The sequence below is a fragment of the Acinonyx jubatus genome, chromosome B4, assembly GCF_027475565.1.
Source record: "Acinonyx jubatus isolate Ajub_Pintada_27869175 chromosome B4, VMU_Ajub_asm_v1.0, whole genome shotgun sequence".
NCBI lineage: Eukaryota > Metazoa > Chordata > Mammalia > Carnivora > Felidae > Acinonyx > Acinonyx jubatus.
Window position 1 is genome coordinate 118932596 of NC_069387.1, and position 21657 is coordinate 118954252.

Sequence of the window (21657 nt, forward strand, 5' to 3'; positions counted from 1 at the left end):
TAGCATCTCTGAGCCTAGTTTCCCAATTTGTGATGTGAGGCTCCTAGAAATTTATATACAGTGTTATTGTGGTGTTCAAAGGAATATGGGAAATCTTGGTATGAACTCTAAAGGGATATACAAATACAAGGAATTATCATAGAAGGGCAGGCCATCTGGATTGTGGATTACTCCTAGGAAATCTTTGTTCTGTGGACATAATAAAGTACAAGTACATTCTAGAATGATACATTCTAATTCCCATGTCTAATAGGACCTTTTTGTTTCCCACCCCATAGTGCTATGGTAGGGCTCCATTAAATTTGTTGAACTTACATACCATGAAAGCCATCTTTTGTGAAGGCTTATGAGCCAGAGACAGAAGTATAATGGCTATAGGATATTGGCTTAACATATTATTTCCAGGAGTAAAATGAACTTAGAATTTTATTGACTATTTTTATAGATTTTTTTTTCTCAGCCAAATTATCCAAAATTTTAGGAGCTGGTATTTACATATTTTAAGTAATTCAGTTTCTTACATAGATAGTAATAAAAACACATGTTATATTACTTTTAGAATTTATAAAATTTTTATCTCCCTGAGTAAATATAGAGATGGTTATATGATGCACCATGTTTCCCCTTTTTGCTTTGACTACCAGAAAACTCAAAGCTCAGCTTTCAGTTATAGTGAATATTCTGGCCAAAGTCAGTTTTGTTTAAGAGGGTTCACCTTAGGGGAGCCTGAGTGGCTCAGTCGGTTGAGCATCCGACTTGGGTTCAAGGCATGATTTCATGGGTTCATCAATTCAAGCCCTGCATTGCATTGGGCTTGCTGCTGTCAGTGGGGAGTCTGCTTCAGGTCCTCTGTACTGCTCTCTTTCTATGCCCCTACTCTGCTCACACGCTATCAAAAATAAATATTAAAAAAAGGGATCTCCTTAGACTATTGGCATCAGAATCACCTGGAGTGCTGTTCATATGGATTCTGGAACTCACCTACTGGTGTAGATTTCTTGGACCTTGGGCCTTAATAATCTGTATTTTATACAGAACACTAGTTATTCTTGGGCATATTAAAGTTTGAAAATTACTGGCTTAAGATTTTAGAATCTTGATTCTTCCACTATATGAGTGAACTTTAAATAGCCATAATTTATATCTTAAAATCACCTATAGCCTTTTTGGAATAGGCAAAGCAGAATAACTAAAAACATTTATGTCCATTTGGAAAAGATGATTCTGGTTGTCTTATAAAGCACTTTCTGCCAGTTCCCTTGTATTCCCTTTCCTTAAGTGTAAGTAAGGTCTTCAGATCTGCTCTTGTGTTGAAGGAGGTGAGAAAGAGGACTTGTGGCCCGGAACTGCGAGCTCCTATCTGACTCCTTTGCCCTGGCAGGAGTGATGGCATAGAGATATAAAAAGGCACTGGAGATCTATAGAGCTCAGAGTTAACAGCGTAAGAGGCTCTGTCTTCAGAAAGAGGGGTGGACGTTGCATTAACTTAACTGTTGCTAGTGCAATACTAAGATCTTTGAGTCAGGGACCTTTTCTGTTTCTTGGGCATAGCGCAGAGCCTGCACTAAGACCATCAGGAGGGGAAGAGGTGCTGATGGGTGTCCAGAATCCAAATTGAGAGAGAGAGAGAGAGAGAGAGAGAGAGTTAGAGAATCTTAAGCAGGCTCCACACTCAGTATGGAGCCCAATGTGGGGCTGCATCCCAGGACCCTGGGATCATGATCTGAGGCCAAAATCAAGAGTCAGATGCTTAACCAACTGAGCCACCCAGGTGCCCCATGGATATGCTTATCTCTAAAAATACACATTTTAGAGTCAAATTTAAGTGATCTTACAATATGATTTACTCTGTAATACTCTCCCCACCGTGGACTCTATTGAAAAGGAATGGATTAAATTAGAAGTAACATTTTGGCCCAAAACCAAAATGCTCTTTGGTTTTCTTTAAATATGTGTACTATTCTTTCCTCTCTACCTGACCCCTGTTCTTTCACTCCCAAATCTCTGCATCTCTTTCAGTGTCAAACACAGATGGCATTTGAGGGAGACCATGTGGCATAATGGAGTGACTCTAGGCCAGGAACACCTCAATTCATGGGTGAGAAACCCTCCAGGGGTATTGACACTTCGAGACCTGTGACCAGGACATGCCTCTAATTGATTGTAGATCCCTGGTGGCCACCTCCCTCCCCCACCTTGGAGCCTGATACAGCTGCAGAATTCCAAGGCCATGCCATCAACCAGTGAGGCTGATAAGAAAGAAGAATCCTGGTGGCCATGATGACCAGCTTTTCCAGTTCCTCCCAGTCAGAAGTAATCTCTCCTTCTCCTTTAATATTTTTTTAAAAATATTAATTGTTGAGTAGACCTAAAAACATTTTTGAGGAGATATAAAATATAAAGTGTACATAAGATAAAGGATGACGCAGCTTCAAACACCTGTTTATCCACCACAAGGTTTATTTATTTAATTACTTATTTTTTTATTATCATTTTTTTTTTTACGTTGAAAAAACTTAGATTTAGCCAGCTGGACTCAGTTTAGATGATCCCAATTTTGTTGGCAACATCCAAAGCATCATAGTCAGGAGCCAGTTGAACATACGCTTTCTTTTCTTCATCGGACCCGATCAGAGTGTTGACCTTGGCCACTTGGTCAATGTCCTAGAGCTTCTTCACAGCCTGTTTGATCTGGTGCTTGTTGGCCTTCACATACACAATGAACACAAAAGTGTTGTTGTCTTCTATTTTCTTTGTGGCTGACTCGGTAGTCGGGGGAAACTTGATGATGGCATAGTAGTCAAGCTTGTTTCTCTTGGGGGCACTCTTTCGAGGATATCTGGGCTTCCTTCAGAGATGCAGTGTCTTGGCCATTGGAATGTAGGTGACATGCAGATCTTCCTCTTTTTTTTTTTTTTTATGACTGTGGATGCCTTTCAGCATTGCTTTCTTGGCCTTCAAAGCCTTTGCTTTGGCTTCGGCTTAGGGAGGGGCAGGGGCTTCCTTCTTCGCCTTTGACACCATCTTCGCGAAAGGGCTCCACCACGAGGTTTAAACAAAAGATCATAAATATTGCCTTTCAGTGCTCTTGTGGCCTCTCCCCTATCCTATTTTTTTCTCTCCCCCATATTAAAGGTAACCATTCTCCTAAATTTGGGAATTTTCATATTCTTGATTTATTTTATAGTTTTATTACACATTCATATCCCTAAACTATACATAGTTTAGTTTAAAAAAACTTTTAAAAAGTTGTATTTCTTAAAATTCAAGTATAACTAGCATGAATCATTACACATAGTTTTGTTTTTATTAAATTTTATTTAAACTGGAGCAAACAGTATATTCTTTTAGACTTTTTCCACCTGAAGGTAAGTTGGAGGAGATTCATCTGTGTTATGGACAGGAGTAGTTCCTTCCTATCTGCTCCTGTGTAGTATTCCATTATATTAGTATACCTACTATCTGTACTCCACCATTTACAGACACTTGTGTGATTCCAGTTTGGGGCTATTAAGAATTTTCTGAATTCGCTTGTGTATGTGTTCAGGTGCAGGAGGTTCTCTAGGGATCTACCCAGGAGTGGAATTGCTGGACCATAGGGTATAAACCTGCTCGGCTATATTAAAGACCAAATTGTTTTCCAAATTGGTTTCCAAATTGGTTATAGCCATTTACACTTTGACCATCTGTACATAATTTCAACAACCGTGATGATGATGACTGATGGCTAAGTCACACAGTTTACTGCGTGCCTGCACTCATGTCAACTCATTCAATCCCCACAATAGCCCTGCGTGTCCTCATTGCTCCATATCCTTGCCAGCCCCTGAGAGTGTCTGGCTTGTACGTTTTGCTGATCTGGTGGGTGTGAAATGGTACCTTAGTGTGGTTTTTACTTTGTACTTGTGTGGTAACTAATAACATGGAGCATCTCTTCCTAGGTCTGTGGAGTGCCTGTTCAAATCCTTCCCTCATTAAAACAATTTTTTTTAATGTTTTCTTATTTTTGAGAGCGAGAGAGACAGAGTGCGAGTGGGGAGGGGCAGAGAGAGAGGGAGACACAGAATCCGAAGCAGGCTCCAGGCTCTGAGCTGTTAGCACAGAGCCTGATGCGGGGCTTGAACCCATGGACCACAAGATCATGACCTGAGCTGAAGTCAGACACTTAACCGACTGAGCCACCCAGGGCCCCCCTTCCCTCATTCTTAAATTGGGTTGTCTGTGGTCATCTTTAAGTCATAATAACTTTCTACTACTTCTACTTTCTGTTGTAACTATTTGCATCCTGTCTTATTTCTTTCATTAGACTGTGAGCTCCCTACAGGACTGACAGTGTCAGGGATGTTTGTGTTCTCACAGGGTCAAGCCTTATGACTGGAACCTGGTCATTGCACAGGAAGATTTATTTTTGAAAGTTTGTACCCTTTTACCAACCTCTTCCTATTTCCCCCAGATGCCCCTCTTCTAGTCTGTTTCTATGAGTTTGACATTTTTTTTTCTTTTTTTTGGTTAAGATTCCACTTATAAATGACACCATGCAGTATTTGTCTTTTTGTCTGGCTTATTCACTTAAACGTAATGTCCTCAAGGTCGTCCATGTTGCAAATGGCAGAATTTCCTTCATAGTTATTACAGAATAATATTCGCGTGCGTGTGTGTGTGTGTGTGATATTATGATTTATAATAAGAAATGCTTGTTTTTTGTCCCTGTTTCTGGTACAGAGCTCCTAAAATGCTTGGAATTTTCTAAATGCAATAAAGCTCTTTTGTTAATGAGGTGACTTAAGCAGGTTAGAAAGGGGGCTGGTTGCCAGTGGGGCTAACCATGTGATTAGAGGGTTGGCACTTTTAGAAGGGAGGAGGAACTGGAGGGTTCATCAGTTGCCAATGGACAATGACTTAATTGTCATGGCTATGTAATGAAACCTCCCTAAAGCCCCAAAAGGTCAGGGTTCAGAGAGTCTCCAGGTTGGTGAACCCACGGAGTTGATGGGAGAGTGGTGTACCTACAGAGGTCATGGAAGCTCTTTGCCCTTTCCCCAGGTCTTGCTCTATACTTCTCTTGCATGTGGCTGTTCCCAAGTTCTATCCTTTTGTAATAAACCAATGATCTAGTAGGTAAAATGTTTCTCTGGGTTCTGTAAGCTGTTCTAGCAAATTAATCAAATCCAGAGAGGGAGTTTTGGAAATCTCTGATTTTCACTTAGCTAGTTGATTGAGAAGCACAGGTAATAAATAACGGGGCTTGCAAATGGCCCCTGAAGTGGAGGATGGTCTTGTGGGGCTGAGTTGTTTAGTCTGTGGAAGCTGATGTAATCTCCAGGTGTAGGTAGTACCAAAATTGACTTAAATTGAGTTGAAATCTTGGAGACCATGCTAGTGTCTGAGAATTGCTTGTTGGTGTGAGGAAACACACACACACACACACACACACACACACAGTGCTGCAGTGAACATGGGAGTGCAGATATCTCTTCAGTATCCTATTTTCATTTCCTTTGAATATATACCCAGAAGTAGGATTGCTGGATCATATGGTAGTTCTATTTCTAATTTTCTGAGGAACTTCCATACGGTTTTCCACAGTGGCTGTACCAATTTACATTTCTACCAACAGTGCGCAAGGGTTCCCTTTTCTCTACATTCTTGCCAGCACTTATTTCTTATCTTCTTGATGTAGCCATTCTAACAAGGTGAGGTGATATTTGCATTTTGATTTGAATTTCCCCAGTTAGTGATGTTGAAAACCTTTTCAAGTATTATATCCCTATAAGCTATTTGTAGGTCTTTTAAAAAATGTCTATTTAGTTCATCTCAGTTTTTAATCAGATTTTTTTTTTGGCTATTGAGTTATATATATGAGTCTTATATTTTGGGCATTAAAGCTTATTAGAGACGCAATTTGCAAATACTTTCTCAAATTCTGCAGGTTGCCTTTTCATTTTGTTGCTAATTTGCTTTGCTGTGCAGAAGCTTTTTAATTTGATGTAGTCCCAATTGTTTGTTTTTGCTTTTTTGGCTTTGCTTTTGTGTCCATAAGCATATGTATTGAATGAAATAGAGAGGACCAGTTTTGCTTTATAGATTGGTAATCCTTCCTCCCAATGTAGCCCAAAACATTTTCCCTCAGAGGTTAACTGAATACCTGCCAGGGGTGTTGCAAAAGAAATTCCTCCATTGGGAAGGAGATTGGACTGTGTAATAGTGCGTTTCGTCCAACTCCAAACTTTCTCAGTCTCTGTAAAAATCTTTGACCCATCCAGAAAAGTTCCCTTTGTATCCTCCTTCTAAACCTTGACCAACCTTCCTGATCACTTGATCACTTACTTAAAAAAAACAAAAATCAAAAAATCCCCAAACTTCATTATGAAATAGAACACAGATATGCAGACAAGTGCATAAAATACAACATGGATAATTATAGCATCCCAATCACTAAATTTGTTAAACAACCTATGTTGTGGATTTGGGTAGAAGATCAGCAACCCTGAGAAATTTAGCCTTTTGATATGCTCCAGGAAGGGTTGGAAAACGATGACCTGTGGGCCACATGTGCATCACTGCCTGGTTTTGTGAATAAAGTTTTACTAGAACACAGTCATGCTAGGTTGTCTGGTGGCTCAGTTGGTTGAGTGCCTGACTCTTGATTTTGGCTTAGGTCACGATTCCAGGGTCATGGGATCAAGCCCAAGTCAGGCTCTGTGCTAAGCATGGAGCCTGCTTAAGATTCTCTCCTTCTCTCTCCCTCTCTCTCCCTCCCCCTCTCCCCCCACCTGCCCCCCTCCGCCCCTTTCCCCACTTGCTTCCATACACCTGTTCTCTAAAAAAAAAAAAAAGAGCCCAGTCCTGCTAATTTGTTTCTATATCATCTATGGCTATTTCCATGCTACAGTAGCAGAGTTGAGTAGTTGTAGAAAGAACTGCATAGTCTGCAAAGCAGAAAATATTTACTCTCTGGCCCTTCATAGAAAGTTTGCCAACTGCTCTTCTAGAGTCTGACTTGGAAAAACAGAACTGCCTCTGTCCCGTGTGGTTTCTACTTAATAAAAGTAGTTGAGAAAATCTTTGTTTGAGAAAAGCAAGTTAAATAATTATAACATTCAAAAACATTAAACTCTAGGATCTATTTTAATGAAATCTTAAGAATAGCCAGAAACTAAACCCAAAGAAAATTATCTCTCAGTCTTGACCTCCTTAAGAGTGTGCTGAATTGCACCAACAACATTGTATAACGAAAAGACTGGAGCAACCCAATAATTTTTTAGGTCACAGGGTATAACTAATTGAATAGAAAAAGAGATCAACATCTTGAGATAATATCCCTGGAGAAGGTAACACCTGAAACAGATTGAGTTTTTTGATTAAGTTATTCCTTAGTGAGTAGAGGTTAAACAGTCAAACAGGTGAAAATACTTGATAGGAAATAGAGCTGGAGCACACATGATTCTTGAAGTGACATTTGAGAAGTGCACGTGCACACCAAATCCTTCCCCACACTGCATACACACACAATGATGCTTAGTCAAATACAAACCAAAATGAGATGACCCCTATCTGCCTGTTTTCCACTTGAACACAGAAAGTTTTGACTTTCAAATTGTCAATTGTCATTTTCACTATAGCAAAATCAATCTGATTTTCTTTGGGCAATCTCACAAGTGAAAAGAAAAAGTAAGTAATAACTTTAATTTGCCTGCCTACAGGGGAAATGCAGTTGAAACCCAAAGATTGTATCAAATTCATTAAAACAAGCAAGCAAAAAAAAAAAAAAAAAAACAAAAACCCAACTTGGACTCTTGATTTTGGCTCAGATCATGATCTCACAGTTCAATCTGTGAGATCGAGCCCCACGTCAGGCTCTGTGCACTGACAGTGTGGAGCCTGCCTGGGATTCTTTCTCTCCTTCTCTGAGCCTCTCTCTCCATCCCTCACTCTCTCTCTGTCTCTGTCTCTGTCTCTCTGTCTCAAAATAAGTAAACATTAAATAAAAAAGAAAAAATATCCAGTGTAATCTTTCCTCTAAGCTGTATGTCGGTCTAAAGTTCTGATAGGTTGAGAGTGGGGTACCTCTTGTGCTGCTTTGAGGCAAAGAGTGAGTTGTAGTCTAAGAAAGGGCTATACAGTTCAAAGCCTGATTACACCACCGTCCTCTTCCTCCCCTCTCCAATTAAAAAAATGATTGTATATAAAAATGCCTCACTTTTCAAATTTGCATTTAAAGAATGTTTGGGGCTTCTAAGTGAAAAGCTAAACACCTTAAAATAGCAGCCTCTCAAATAAAATAATTTTTCCTTCCTCCAGAAAGTAATTGCCCTTTGGAAATGCATTCTTAAAAATGATGTGTAGAACGTAGGTGAGTTGGAGATTGGAAGGAGGCCACAGACCCAGACTGAAACCCTGCCCTCTAAGAATGATCCATGGGCACATGAATACATAGCTCTTATATTCTTCTTTTCTATGCTTCATCGAAGCAGGGTGTAAATGATGTGTGGCAGTGGGGTAGATACAGTGCTTGGGAGTTCAGTGTTTGTCATCAAACCTGGGATCACTTCCTAGATCCAAGATTGTGTGACCTTGGGGAACTTGTTTGTCCTCTCAATCACAGGTACCTGACCTGAAAAATGAAAATGGTACTAATCTCCACTAAAATGTTGTTTTAAGTGTTAAATGAAATAATATGTATAAAAAGGCTTAACGTAGTACCTAGAATATAGTAAAGGGGTGAGAGAGAAATGAGCAGGATACTCATGTGCTTATTAGTGGCTGCTCCAGGGGTGAAACTACTGACAGCTAGTAGATGGTGTGTGTGTGTGTGTGTGTGTGTGTGTGTGTGTGTGTGTGTGTGTGTGTGTGATTGCCATTCTGATATCATAGAGATAAGAGCCTTTTGCTTGTTAAGGAAAACATTTAGTAGCTTTCTTCCAACTGTGTTTTTAGACACCTATGTCTTTTAAAAATTTGCAGTCTGGGGGTGCCTGGGTGGCTCAGTCAGTTGAGCATCCAATTTTGGCTCAGCTCCTGATCTCATGGTTCATGCGTTGAGCCCTGTGTTGGGCTCTGTGCTGCCATCTTGGAGCCTGGAACCTTCTTTAGATTCTGTCTCCCTCTCTCTGCCCCTCCCCTGCTTGCGCACATGTGCGCTCTCTCAAATGGATAACATTAAAAAAAATCTGCAATCTGTACTGAAACCATGGACTTCCTACCAATCAATGATTAAAAGCAGCACTGAATGGGGCTCCTGGGTGGCTCAGTCGGTTGAGCCTCCAACTCTTGATTTTTGGCTCAGGTCATGATCCTAGCCATGGGTTGTGGGATCAAGCCCCATGTCAGGCTCTGTGCTCAGCTTTAATATTCTCCCTCTCCCCTTCTGCCCCTCTCCCCTGCTTGAGTGTTCTCTCTCTAAAATAAACAATAACGACAACAAAAACCAGCACTACGTTAAGGTGCCAACATGTTAAATGGCGATAGGAAAAACTCAGTGAGTGCTTGCTACAATGCCTGGTGCTATTCATTTGTGAACTAGTTTCCTTAATCTTCATAAAACCATAGAAGGTAGCAGTTATTATCCTTGTTATACAGGAGGGGAAGAGGAGGAAGAGGTAAAGTAACCTGTCCAGGTTACACAGCCAGGAACTGGTTGACCCAGTACTCAAGGCCAGGCAGTCTGGCTCCCAAACCTGTTCTGGGCATATCCTTGTGTCCTGGATACTGAGATTTTCTCAACCTCTTGTTGGCAGTGAGTAGAGTGGTTGGTGGAGGAGAGGCTATCAGAACGAACTCCTGAGAGCAGTCTACAGAGATCTATACCATGTTAGAACTCGTGTAAGTTAATGGTTTGGTTCAAAAACCACCCTAGGGATTCTGCACCAGAAATGACTCTGGGCCCTCCCTGCCAGGGAAGATGAGACCCTGATGCCTCAGTGTACTTTTCTTTCTAGACCTTTCATTATGGAGGTCAAAGAGTGTAGACTCGAGTATAATTTCTGGAATCTATTGATGATATACCTTTTGGGAACACTTTTAACGTGAAGGGGCTATTTGAATCTGTCATAAAAATAATTGTAGCCTTTAAGAGTTGTTTTTAAGGATTAATTTAAGACTGAAGAAAATTGCTTTCATCTGCAGGGCCTACTCACGGTCACTTGAATTTTTTGCTTTTATTTCTTTTACAAATACTAATCAGAAGAGAAAAAGGGCATGTCTTTTCAAATAACTCCTGGCCTTTTCCTTTTGGGGTAATGTTTCCTTACAGACTACATTTTTAAGAACTGGTTGGGGATGAGTGGAGGATGAGCAAGAATGATAGGAGAAAAATATGCAGGTAGTGGTATTTAAGATAACTCTTTTGGGACACTGCTTACCAAATGTCTTAGATGGAATACACAGGTATTGAGTCCAGGGTTTTAGCATTCTAAGACACCTGAAAGGCCATTTAGACACCATTTTTGCAGGTAAGGAAGCTGAGAAAAAGCAATTTAGTGACAAAGCTGGGACTAGAAACCAGGTTTCCTGATTTATATGTCCCTATCCTTATATTTTGAACTGACTGCTAGGAAGAACAAAAAGCCATGAGTTCTCCCTGGGCTGGCAGATGAAGCCTTAATATTTATCCCTAATGTTTGGGCTCTTCCACAAAGAGATTCCGTAAGTTAGACTTTTCCTAAGTTTTATGTGGGAACAGGAAAAAGTTGCCTTTCTTGCATATAAAATTTGGCAATAAACAGTGCCCTTATTTTGTAACGATACTGCTTGGAATTCAGACTAATTTAATTTAATCCCTGTCTTTCCACTTCCTTCCACAAAATGAATCTTAGCATCTATAAAGGTTATTTTCCAACCTTTTACTGATGCTAATATCCCCCATTCGGCAATTGCAATTTACTGTCTTATTATTCACTTATGATCAGGAATGTTCTTGTACCGTCATCTTGTTGTGACGTTTCCTCGTTGGCTTTAGAGGATAATGCTTAACATTTTTGAAAATGTCCTTTTTCTTCCTCTCTGCGACAGCAAGGAGTTTCAGTGGGCTTTAATACTTCAGAAGACAAATGAAGGTGAATGTATGCTGGAATTTTCTGTGGAATCTGAAAGTCCTTGAAGGCAGTGTGAATCAGTAAGGTAGAGAAGTGTAATTTAATGAACATACACAAAATAAAGATCATAGCATCTGAGTTCTAGTGTTGTTTTCTGCCACAAGGAAGAGTCAAGATACAAGAGTCTTGGTCATTTAAAGTCAAGAAAAGGCAACTTCTATGTGTCCTTGCCTAGTCTGCTCTGGGGCTGCCTCTCCTGTTAGAGATTGCATAGTATGTTGGAAAGAATACTAGACAGAAAGCTGGAAGATCCGGGTTCATGGGCTGACTCTGACCCCTACCCTGTTAGATTTGGGGCAGATAGGATTACCTCTGTTGTCCAAAGTTTTCTCATTTGTAATTTTGGGTTGTGCTTAAACCAGTGGTTGTCAACCCTGGCTGTGCGTTCTTATCAGCTGGAGAATTTTTGTTTCCTGGATATTTAATGATAACATCTTAAAACAGAAATATATAATGAATTTTTTAATGTTTGTTTATTTAATTTGAGAGGGAGAAGGAGACCAAAAATCCCAAGCAAGCTCTGTCTGTCAACGCTAAGCCTGACCTGGGGCTCAATCTCATGAGTTGTGAGATCATGACCTGAGACAAAATCAAGAGTTGGACACTTAACCGACTGAGCCACCCACAGGTGCCCCTGTAGGATGAGTTTTATAGTGAACACCCACCACCCAGATTCTACTGTTAACACATTATCTGTTAGTTGGGAGGCCTTTAAAATACACACACACTCCCTCACATACTCCTACATGTTATGGAATAAATGCCTCTGGGATTAGAAAAGGTGAATAAGGGAAATTTCTCTTTTTACTTCATATACTTGTGGTGTTTGAGATTTTGTTAAACAGTGAATATATATTACTAATACTGCTATTATTACTAAAAACCACCATAACAAAGTAAATATACACATTCTTGGGACTCCCCCCTCCAACGAGTGATACGGCAGGTCCCAGATGGGGCTTTGGCATTTTTAGTTTTTTGAAATGTAGCTAGGATTGAGAATGCAGAAGTATGCGGTCTCTAAAGTGCCACTGAGGCTTAATATTCTAAGGGGCTGCAAATTCTCCTTTTCTATTAACCAGAAATTCTCTTCTATAGTAGATTGGTTCCAGTTTCTTCTAGTTTGGTTCCAGATTCTTCCTGGTTCAGAGACAGGCAGCTGAGTGCTGCTATTGTCATAATGATGAGCCTACAGCCAGCAGAAAGAAGAACATCTTGTGTAAGCAGAGAAAACCTCAGTTTCAGGCAATACAGCCTAGCTTTTTGCCTTTTTTTTTTCTCCTGCTTCTCCCATGGAACTGTTTGAGATCTCTTTAAAGCCTTTAGAACCACCTCCTTTGCCTCTTTTCTTTGTAGATTATTGCCTGGTTTGCTGTGATTGAGACCATTATCAGCCATTGTTCAAGGTGGCCCCCTATTCCACTCCACAGGCTCAGTTCTCCAGGGAGATCTCCCTCAGATCAGGGCTGGCTGTGCCGACCTCCCCAGGCATCCTGGCCCTTCCTCCTTCTGAGGTACTTTTCTCCATGTTGCAGTTGCTCCTCTGTGCTCCTTTCTGTCTTCCCCACCATGCTGTCTTCAGTGTCTTTGTTCTCTCAGCTGGTGGCACACAGTAGGTGCCTGGTATGTAGGTTGCAGATGTTCGTCCCTCTATATCAGTGACCATGTCAATGTGGGCTTCTTGCTATCCTTGATGGGGCTCTTGTGCTCCCCAAGGACTTTGTATTTGCCAGCCATTTAAACATTAATATTTTATTAAGGTTACAAATTCAAGATTCTAGTTTTTCCTTTAACTTTTAAACACACACACCTTATTATTTAATTCTAAATCTATAAATGTTAATTGTCACAAGCAATCTGGTTACAGTTTGGCCTCATTTAAAGTCTCCTAAACGTTCTAATGCATTGATAGTTTTAATATTCTGTTTCCTTTTTAAGACCTCATTTTCCTAATGAAGAAAATTTTTCATGATTCTTACAAATACAATAAATGTGTAACGTGGTAAAACTTCTCCTAAACCTCCCAGTATTGTGACAAACTTAAGCAAAGTTCTGCCATACATCTTAACTTGAAGTCACCGGGCTTAGTTATTCAACCACATAATTTACCTTGGAATTGAAATGGTCATCTGCTAGCTAGGCCAATGTGCCAGATTCTCATAAACATTATATACTCTTTAAATATTGAACACAAAAATATTGATATGATAGATTTAATTTATAGCATTATTTCCATTTATTTCTAGATACTCCCAGGCTTAACAGATGTTTACCCACCAAGAAAACAATTCTGCCATCAACCATTCTGCTAGGCTTTAAGGTCAGGAGGTGCTCGTGTCCAGGTGGATTTTTCTTAAAACTGTGGGGGACACATAGACCTCTCTTCCAAGGTTGCAATGCCAGGGAAGTCTCCAAATCCACATGTCCACGTGGAATGGTCTTCTAGTCCTCATCAGATGGATTCTGGTTATATCTTTAGTCTGATTTAGGTCTATAATCATCCATCCGGATTGCTTCACTATTAGATTGGTTAAATCCAATCTATTTACTGCTTGATTATATTCCATTTTCTCTTTTCTCATTCCAATGTTTGTAGCTATTTAGATAATATCTGATTGTATTCTGTGTATTTCTGTAGTTCTGCTGACACAGTCTTTAGTGACAGTTAATAATTGTTTTGCTATGAAGGACCCTTTTCATTATCCCCTACCATGGATTTTGGAAGACTATGAAAATAAAAAGACCATCTTTAATAAATGATAATTACTGATCACTTTCTTTTGGCTGACCAAATACAAATTTAACTTCCTATCAGAGCTTCTTATCCGCATGAGCTAATCAGTGCTATGAAATAGATTGATAGAATTCCAATCAAAAGGAAAATTGTTTCTCTTTGCATGTAGCCTGATCAGTGCATATGCCTGACATCTGTTAGGTTTATTGGCAAACAAAGTAATTTGTTAGGTACTCAACGTTTGCTTTGTCAGTATCAGGTGGGGGACCACAACTCAATTTTAAAACTTTGTCTGTTGTCCTTCTTTTCTCAAAGGCTGCTTATCCATTCTTTGCATCTTTTTAAGACGTTTCTTACTCATTGCCTTCACCTCTTACATCTCTGATTTCTACCTTTCACTGTTCTCTTTGGCCCATAAGCATCTTGCTCTTGTTAAAGAAACTCCTGATTGACTTCTGATTCCTGTGAGCATCTTCTAGTCTACAGTCTTTTTTTTTATCTGCTTAATTGGCTTTTTTGTTCTGTCATTTCTCTACTTCTCTTCTTTCCTCTCTGACCAGTCCTTTGTCACTGTCACTAACTCTTTCTTCTCATGTCAGCTGAGGGAGAACAATGAGCACAGGTTTTAGAGTTGGGGAGACCTGGGTTTGAACCTCAGCTCTGTCCTCACCAGCTATGTGACCTTGGGCAGTTCTTCACTTTGCTGAGCTTCAGTTTCCTTCTCTGTAAGATGAGGATGATAACACCTCACTTATAAGTTGTTGTAAGATTAAAAGGACAGTGTACATATAGTGTCTCAAATGGTGACTGGCATTTTAGACTCTCTTCACTGTGTAATTATAATAATATGGGTATCACCCAAGCTTTATTGAGGCATCATCTTTTCCTGGGAAGTATTCAGCTTTCATTCTGTGCAGTAATTCTAAGATTTGTGTCAAAGCTCCTACTTCCCAACCACCAGACTCTTATGTCTACTGGTGTGCTAATATTCTTCACCTGGATTCCCCATGTAATCCAAGATTCAGTATTACTCAAGCAGTACTCAGCCTGTGACTACTTCCTTGGTTAATAGAATCTCAATCCTCACAGTGTCTCTGAGGTTAGAGATTTCCTTTCTCCCTTTCTATCCACCCAACCAGTGTCTACTGAGCATTCTATTAGGGGCTATTTGCTGTGCTCTGCACTTAGGCTGCAGCAAAGAGCAGAAAGGTCTGAAGCCTGAAGAGAAGGATGACTTTTAAGGAAGTATGACAGGTCCTATGATGGTGAAGAACAGAGTGCAGAGGACCCCGGCAGGGTTGGGATGAAGTAGGGCAAAGTTTAAATTTCCTCTCTCATCTCCATTTTCAGTAGATCCTATAAATTCAACTTAGGGAGTATCGTATTTCCATTCCTTCTCGCTTCCCACTACAACTGTTTTATTCAGTCCCAGTATCCCAGGCACATTGGTCTAGGCTGGACATTCCTAAGAGTTTCCTAAATCTGTCTCCAGTTTGTTTTTGAAGCAGCCACCAAGGTCCCTTCATGAAGCACAAATCTCCTATCTCTCCCTTGCTTAAAACTCTTTATTGGCTATACTCATCAAAATTCAGTGTAGGAAGCAGAGGTCACTCTATGTATTCAATCAGGAAAGGATTTAACATGGGGGTTAGGAATGATAATATCAGAGGAGGGTTAGAGGAACAGATACAGGAAGGATGCACCAATGTCTACTAAAAGCCTGGAATTTATAAGAACTTCCAGCCCTAGTTGTTCATGGATCAGGAATCCATGGTGCTACTGCCCCTCAACTGCTTTTCCTCACCCAGCAAGACCTTGTACCCCAGAATGCTGCAGGAAAACATCGTACCTTTATGATCTTATCAAAGTGAAGAGCAGCCAAAAGAAGTCAAGAAAATGGTCTCCTTCTAATTTCCACCTTCCAGAGTTCATGCAAATGCATCAAATTGATGGAACCTAATTCTCCTTCAGAACCCTGGCTTCAAGGAGTGTGGTAAATGTAGGTTTTAATTTGCCAGCCTCTGTATGGGAAGGGACACTGAAAGAGGGAGGAATCCACGGGGAGCAAGGCACCAATGGCATCCATCCCACCAGGCTCTCTGCTGCCTCTAAGAAATGTAACCTAATGTTCATATTTGTGTGAAGTTTCACCCTGATCATCGTATTTTGCCTAACTTCTTCCACCACCTACAATGTTTGCCATTGGCAGGTGCTAAAGAGCTGTTTGTTGAATGTGAATGAATGAATGAATCCATTTATTCCTGACCCAGTTCTGTCTTACCTCTGGCCATAACTTTATCAGGCACGACCTTCATGGCTGGTCTTCACTTCTACCTGCAGGAGGCTTGCCATTTCTCTGAGGATCAGCCAAATCTGCCCTCCTCAGAAGGTCTTCTAAAATGGCCCTGCTTGCCTCCACCCCCCTTTCTTTTTGACCTTTGCATCTGTGTCATAGAGCTTATCACCGACTGCCTATATTGCATGTAGCTATGTGCTCACATTTTTTTTTTTTACCTACCATGTTGTGAACCTCAGGAGAAGAGTGACTGTTTTATTCACTGACATGGCACCCTTCCCACCATGCCTCCATTAAGCTTTTCTCACCACTGTCTCCTTTCCTCCTCCTTTTCTCCAGACATAACCACTCTAAAACCCTTATTTTGTAAAGACATCCCTTTCAATTGTCTTATTTTCCTGTAATTTCAATTCAAAGTTGATAATTTGTAGGTGTGGTTTAGTCTTTAACTGCTTTTCTCTTGTCCTTCATGGAGACCTGTATGCCAATTTTTTCTTATCCTAACACATTTGTCTTGTTTTACTCCCAGGCAGTAATACAGAATAAACCTAAAAAGGGAAGAGCCTTAGAAAGAAAGAAAGGACAGATTTTAAATTTCTTTTAAATTTTTCAGTGGAATTCACATTATGTTCCCAGTGTTCGGGTTTTCTAGGCCTTGATAATAGAAACTGTATTAGCAGAACATGACAGCCATTATCATGTTCATAGTTGGGATTCTGAGGTATAAAGACAGGGCTATGTGATTTGTCTGTGTTTGTCACAGTGAATTTCTTAGAACTTCACTTTATTTGGGGTAAGGAGCATTCTCTTATTCTTTAAAGTTCATTTTCCAGAAGTATCTATCTCGTAAGACAACTGAAATTTGGAAAAGCAAAACAAAAACAACAATGACAAAAAAACAAACTACCTATTCAGAGAGACTGAGATTTTTTTTCTTTGTTTACTTAAATAGACTTTGTCTTGGAGGTTTTAGGTTCCCAACAAAACTGAGCAAAAGTACAGAGCATTCACATATACCTTTTCCCTCATATTGATTGCCTCAACCACTGTCAACATAACACACCACAGTGGTACATCTCAAAGCTGATGGACCTAAATTAACACATACTAATCACTCAAAGTCCATAGTGAACATGAGGGATCACTCTCGATGTCATACATTTGTCAAAACCCATGAAATATATGGTGTATCTACCATTACAGTATTGAATTTTTACACCATAAAATTCCTTTGTTCTGTACTTATTCATCTCTTACTTCCACTTAAGACCTGGCAAGCATTTATCTTAACTATCTCCATAGTTTTGCCTTTTCTAGAATGCTATATGGTTGGAAATATACAATATGTAACCTTTTAGTATTGACTTCTTTCATTTAGTAATATACATCTAAGTTTCTTTCATGTCTTTTCATGGCTTGATAGCCCATTTCTTTTTAATGCTGAATAATATTCCATTGTCTGGATGTACCACAGTTTTTGTGCTTTCACCTACTGAAGGACATGTTGGTTGTTTCCAAGTGTTGACAATTTTGAATAAAGCTGTTATAAATATTTGTGTACAGGTTTTTGTGTGGACATAGGTTTTCAACTCTTTTGGGGGGAAAAAACAGGTGCACAGTTGCTGGATTGTATGGTAAGAGTATAAGAGTGTGTTTTAAAGAAACCACTAAACTGTTTTCTAACGTGGCTGTATGACTTTTGCATTCCTTACAGAGATACAGATTTATTTTTGTTGCAGGTTCAAGGACTTCTTAAAAATTCATAAAAGGAAAAATCCATTCCTAAGAAGGTGTAGAATGGTCAGTGTATGGCCTACTTTCATTTTACCAAAATATGAACATGTTAGTTATTTAAAATGCTCATTCTGTTTCTCCTCTCAACTCAAATAATAGAACTCAAAATTGATTACAGAGAAATGAGGAGAAATTTATAAAAAAAGCAGGCAGGATAACCACATCTGTAGCACTAATACTATGGTTCATTCTTGATTTTTTTTTTTTTTTTTTTTTTTTTTTTTTTTTTTTTTGCTTGTGGATCAGCAACATTGGGAGAATGGGAGGTGTAGGTATTCTTCTGACGCCCACCCCAGCTGACTTGGCCAGGTGTCTGCAATCGCTTTGGTGGGCTTCCTTGCCAATGAAGATGTTCCCCAGTTAGTCATACCAAGGGGAGACTGTTCTTTAGGTGCTAATGGCCATTGCAGCTATGCACGAAGAGGAGTTTTATTCCTGTTCTTTAGGTCCATCATAGTTAATTTCCTGTGAGGTAGGGGGAGTGGGTGAGAAAATTAGATAATCCTTTGGCTGGTATAGAGGGTCTATTATAAGCCCTAGGTCTTGCCCTATTTCCTCAATCCATATCCCTTCTTGTAATGGTCCTGTATGTTGGATGGGGCACTGGATTTCCAAGTAACAGCCACAGCCCATTGGTAGCCCTGCTCTTAAGAGTAAAATTCTGCACATAGAAACACAGGGCTCTGTCCCCTCCAAAGTTAAATGCTGGTGAAATTTCTCCAAGAAGGCCCTTCTGCTCAAGAAAATCAATAGCCTTTCATCTGCCAGGCAATTCAAAGTAGAAAGTATGTTTGGAATGCCTTATTGTCCCCAAGGTGCCCCAATTAGTTGGGTTACCATTGAAAGCCAGGAGTTGCAGAGATTGAATCTTTGTGGAGTAAATTAATGCTTGCGGTGTTCTGTAATTTCAAGGAGAAGGAAAATTCTTAAATAAAAACGTGAGCTAATTAAAAATAAGCTCACAGGGATTTTTAAATTTTTTGAACTGAAAGTTTTTTCCCAATCATATTAAAAACAATTCCACAAATACACACTGAGCATCCATATGTACCAGGCATTGCAACAAGTGGAGAGGTTAGACAGATGGACAAGATACTCTTACATCACTCAAGGAACACAGGCTCTAATGAGACAGATACACAGGGGAGCCCAGTCTCCCTATTACCATTTATTTGAGTATGTCCAGGGAGAGTTCACCTCTGGGGATACAAAGGTAAATAAAACTCAGGACTAGGACTTTCCTGAAGAAATCCAATAATAAGACCATTAGAATAACACGTGATCAGTGCCATAGGTAGAAATGGTTAACTCTAGAGTGTAGGGAGTGTGTATCTAGAAATGCTTCAAGGATGAGGGAGATGCTTGAGTTGGGTCTCAAGAGAACTCAGAGTTCAGGAGGAAGGCAGGGAGAAGAAATTCTAAGCAATGGAAAAAGCTTGTGCCAGGACCCTGGAATTGTTTTTTAAGTTTGTTTATTTTGAGAGAGAGCATGCACACATGGGTGGAGGGTCAGAGAGAGGCAGGGAGAGAGAATCCCAACCAGGCTATTAGGACATGGATGAATGGGAAGAGGCAAGTGGGGAGTGATGGCAAGAGGAATGACAGGAGGATGGTTATGGGGTATCCTTCATCCTGTACATGGTAAGAATCAGGCAAGAGTGTTGAGTGGGAGAGGGCATTATGGTGTTTTCACTTAAAAATTCTTAGGTGGCTGTGAGGGATGGATTGAACTGAGTGAGACACGAGTCAGGAAAGCACATGTGCTCGCTCGCACTCTCTCTCTCTCTCTCTCTCTCTCTCTCTCTCTCTCTCTCAAAAATAAACATTAAAAAAGGGGGGCACCTGGGTGGCTCAGTGGGTTAAGCGTCTTATTCTTGATTTCAACTCAGGTCATGATCTCACAGCTCGTGAATTTGAGCCCGGTGATGGGCTCTGCACTGATGGTGTGGAGCCTGCTTGGGATTCTCTCTGTCCTCCCTTTCTGCCCTTTCCTCCCTCCCCCCTTGAAGATAAGCAAACATTAAAAAAGAAAGAAAGCTGCTTCTAAGACCATCACATTAGACCAGCGGAGAATTGGTAATGAGACTGAGGTGGTGGAAATGGGGAGATGATGGATGGAAGAAATGTTTAGGAGGGACTATGGGCAAGATGAGTTAAAGAATGATGCTGAGATTTCTAGACACCCTATAAAGGGTCCCAAATAGTCTTCCATGTAAGAATCAATAAATGTTCTTTCATTTGGGCAGCAGAGTAGATAGTGATGCTCTTAAATGGAAAAAAAGGGGGAAGAAAAGGAAGTTCAGAGGAAGAACAGATTTGGGAGAAAAAGATATGTTTGGTATTGAGTCTAGGATTTTTTTTCCTTTGGTGGCTTTTTTTTTTAACAAAACTACCTGTTTCTGTTTCTTGCCAATGACAAATCCATATGCCTGTTTTGTAGATTGGCGTGCTATTGCTAATTGAAAATACTCTAATTGAAAACTATGTCCTTCCAGATGACCACTGGAAAATAACCTTCATACATTATACAGGATTGCCATGGTTATTTATTTATTAAGCCTCCTCTCAGGCTGGGTAATCAGAAACAGGGATGATGTGGTCAGGCCCAGAGGATTTCTATATCTTGCCTTCGAGGCAGCTCCCTGGGAGGAGAGAGAAATTGCCTAGATTCCTGGGCTCCTAGTATTCTGAAACTATTTGTTCTAGTTGATGCTTCAGAGATCAAGGACCTTGTCAACTTCTTCTCAGGATAAGTTTGGGCCAGAGCAATTTTAACATTAAAAAGGAGAAGGAAATGTGAAATAAGGATCCATAAAATCTCTTGATTTATTAAATAAACATAATTTAACATTTTTGCTCAGTTTTTCAGTTCCTGTTATATAGGTGAGGATCAGCATGCAGTTCTTGGTAATTCCTGTTTCTCATGGGGCAGGAGTTGGCATATTACATGTAGGTACCCCCTGACCCTGGATACCACTTTAATGTCTGTTATACATTATTAAATACCTATATAAGCTTGAACATTGTGGTATGGTCCTGAGTACTATATTAAGTGACCTCCGAGATTTAATTCCTCAATAGTCAAGGATTATTGGAACTTTATATAGATGGTAGAAAGCATATGAACAGTTAATATAAGCATTGGTTGTCCTGTAAATATTCAAGAAATATATACTGAGTACCTATCATATTCTGGATACTTTAGGCTTTGGGGACACAATGAGTTCAAGAGACCATCCTTGCCTGAAGGGAGCATATTTTATAGTTTAGAGGACAAATGTTAAATCAGCAATCAAATAAGGAGACACATTACATAGACCACATGGTGGGAATGAGCTCTGTGAGTTCAAGAAACAGAAGGAGGGTAGTAGTTGGGGTATATGCATATACTGTAGAATGAGGAAGAAATGGCTCACTTTTCCCAATGAGCAACGGAATGCTTATTAGAGACTCGTAAATATAATAGATTTATGTATACTGCATATAAATCATACCCCATCTTGTTCAACAACATAGTGAGGTGACTCCCATTTCCTTGACAAGGGAGCTGGCTATGTGGGACCGGGTCTCCAGGACCTGAGCCTGGGACTTCTGACTCTTCCATTGCCCCTAACTGCAGACCTGTAGGATTGAACAAGGCACTTGCAATGAAGAAGTGCTGAGTCACTGGCCTCCTAGGCAGCCTTTCAGAAGATATGGGTCTTGAATTTTGTGATGGCTTTGATGGGATATTAACAATC

General features: G+C 40.0%; 1 protein-coding gene and 1 pseudogene across 4 annotated transcripts in view; one reads left to right on the forward strand and one right to left on the reverse strand.

Annotated features, from left to right (window-relative positions):
* Positions 1-21657, forward strand: part of ANO4 (anoctamin 4) — a 412471-nt gene that overhangs the window by 44957 nt on the left and 345857 nt on the right. The window lies entirely within an intron of this gene.
* Positions 2542-3024, reverse strand: LOC113602771 (60S ribosomal protein L23a-like; annotated as a pseudogene).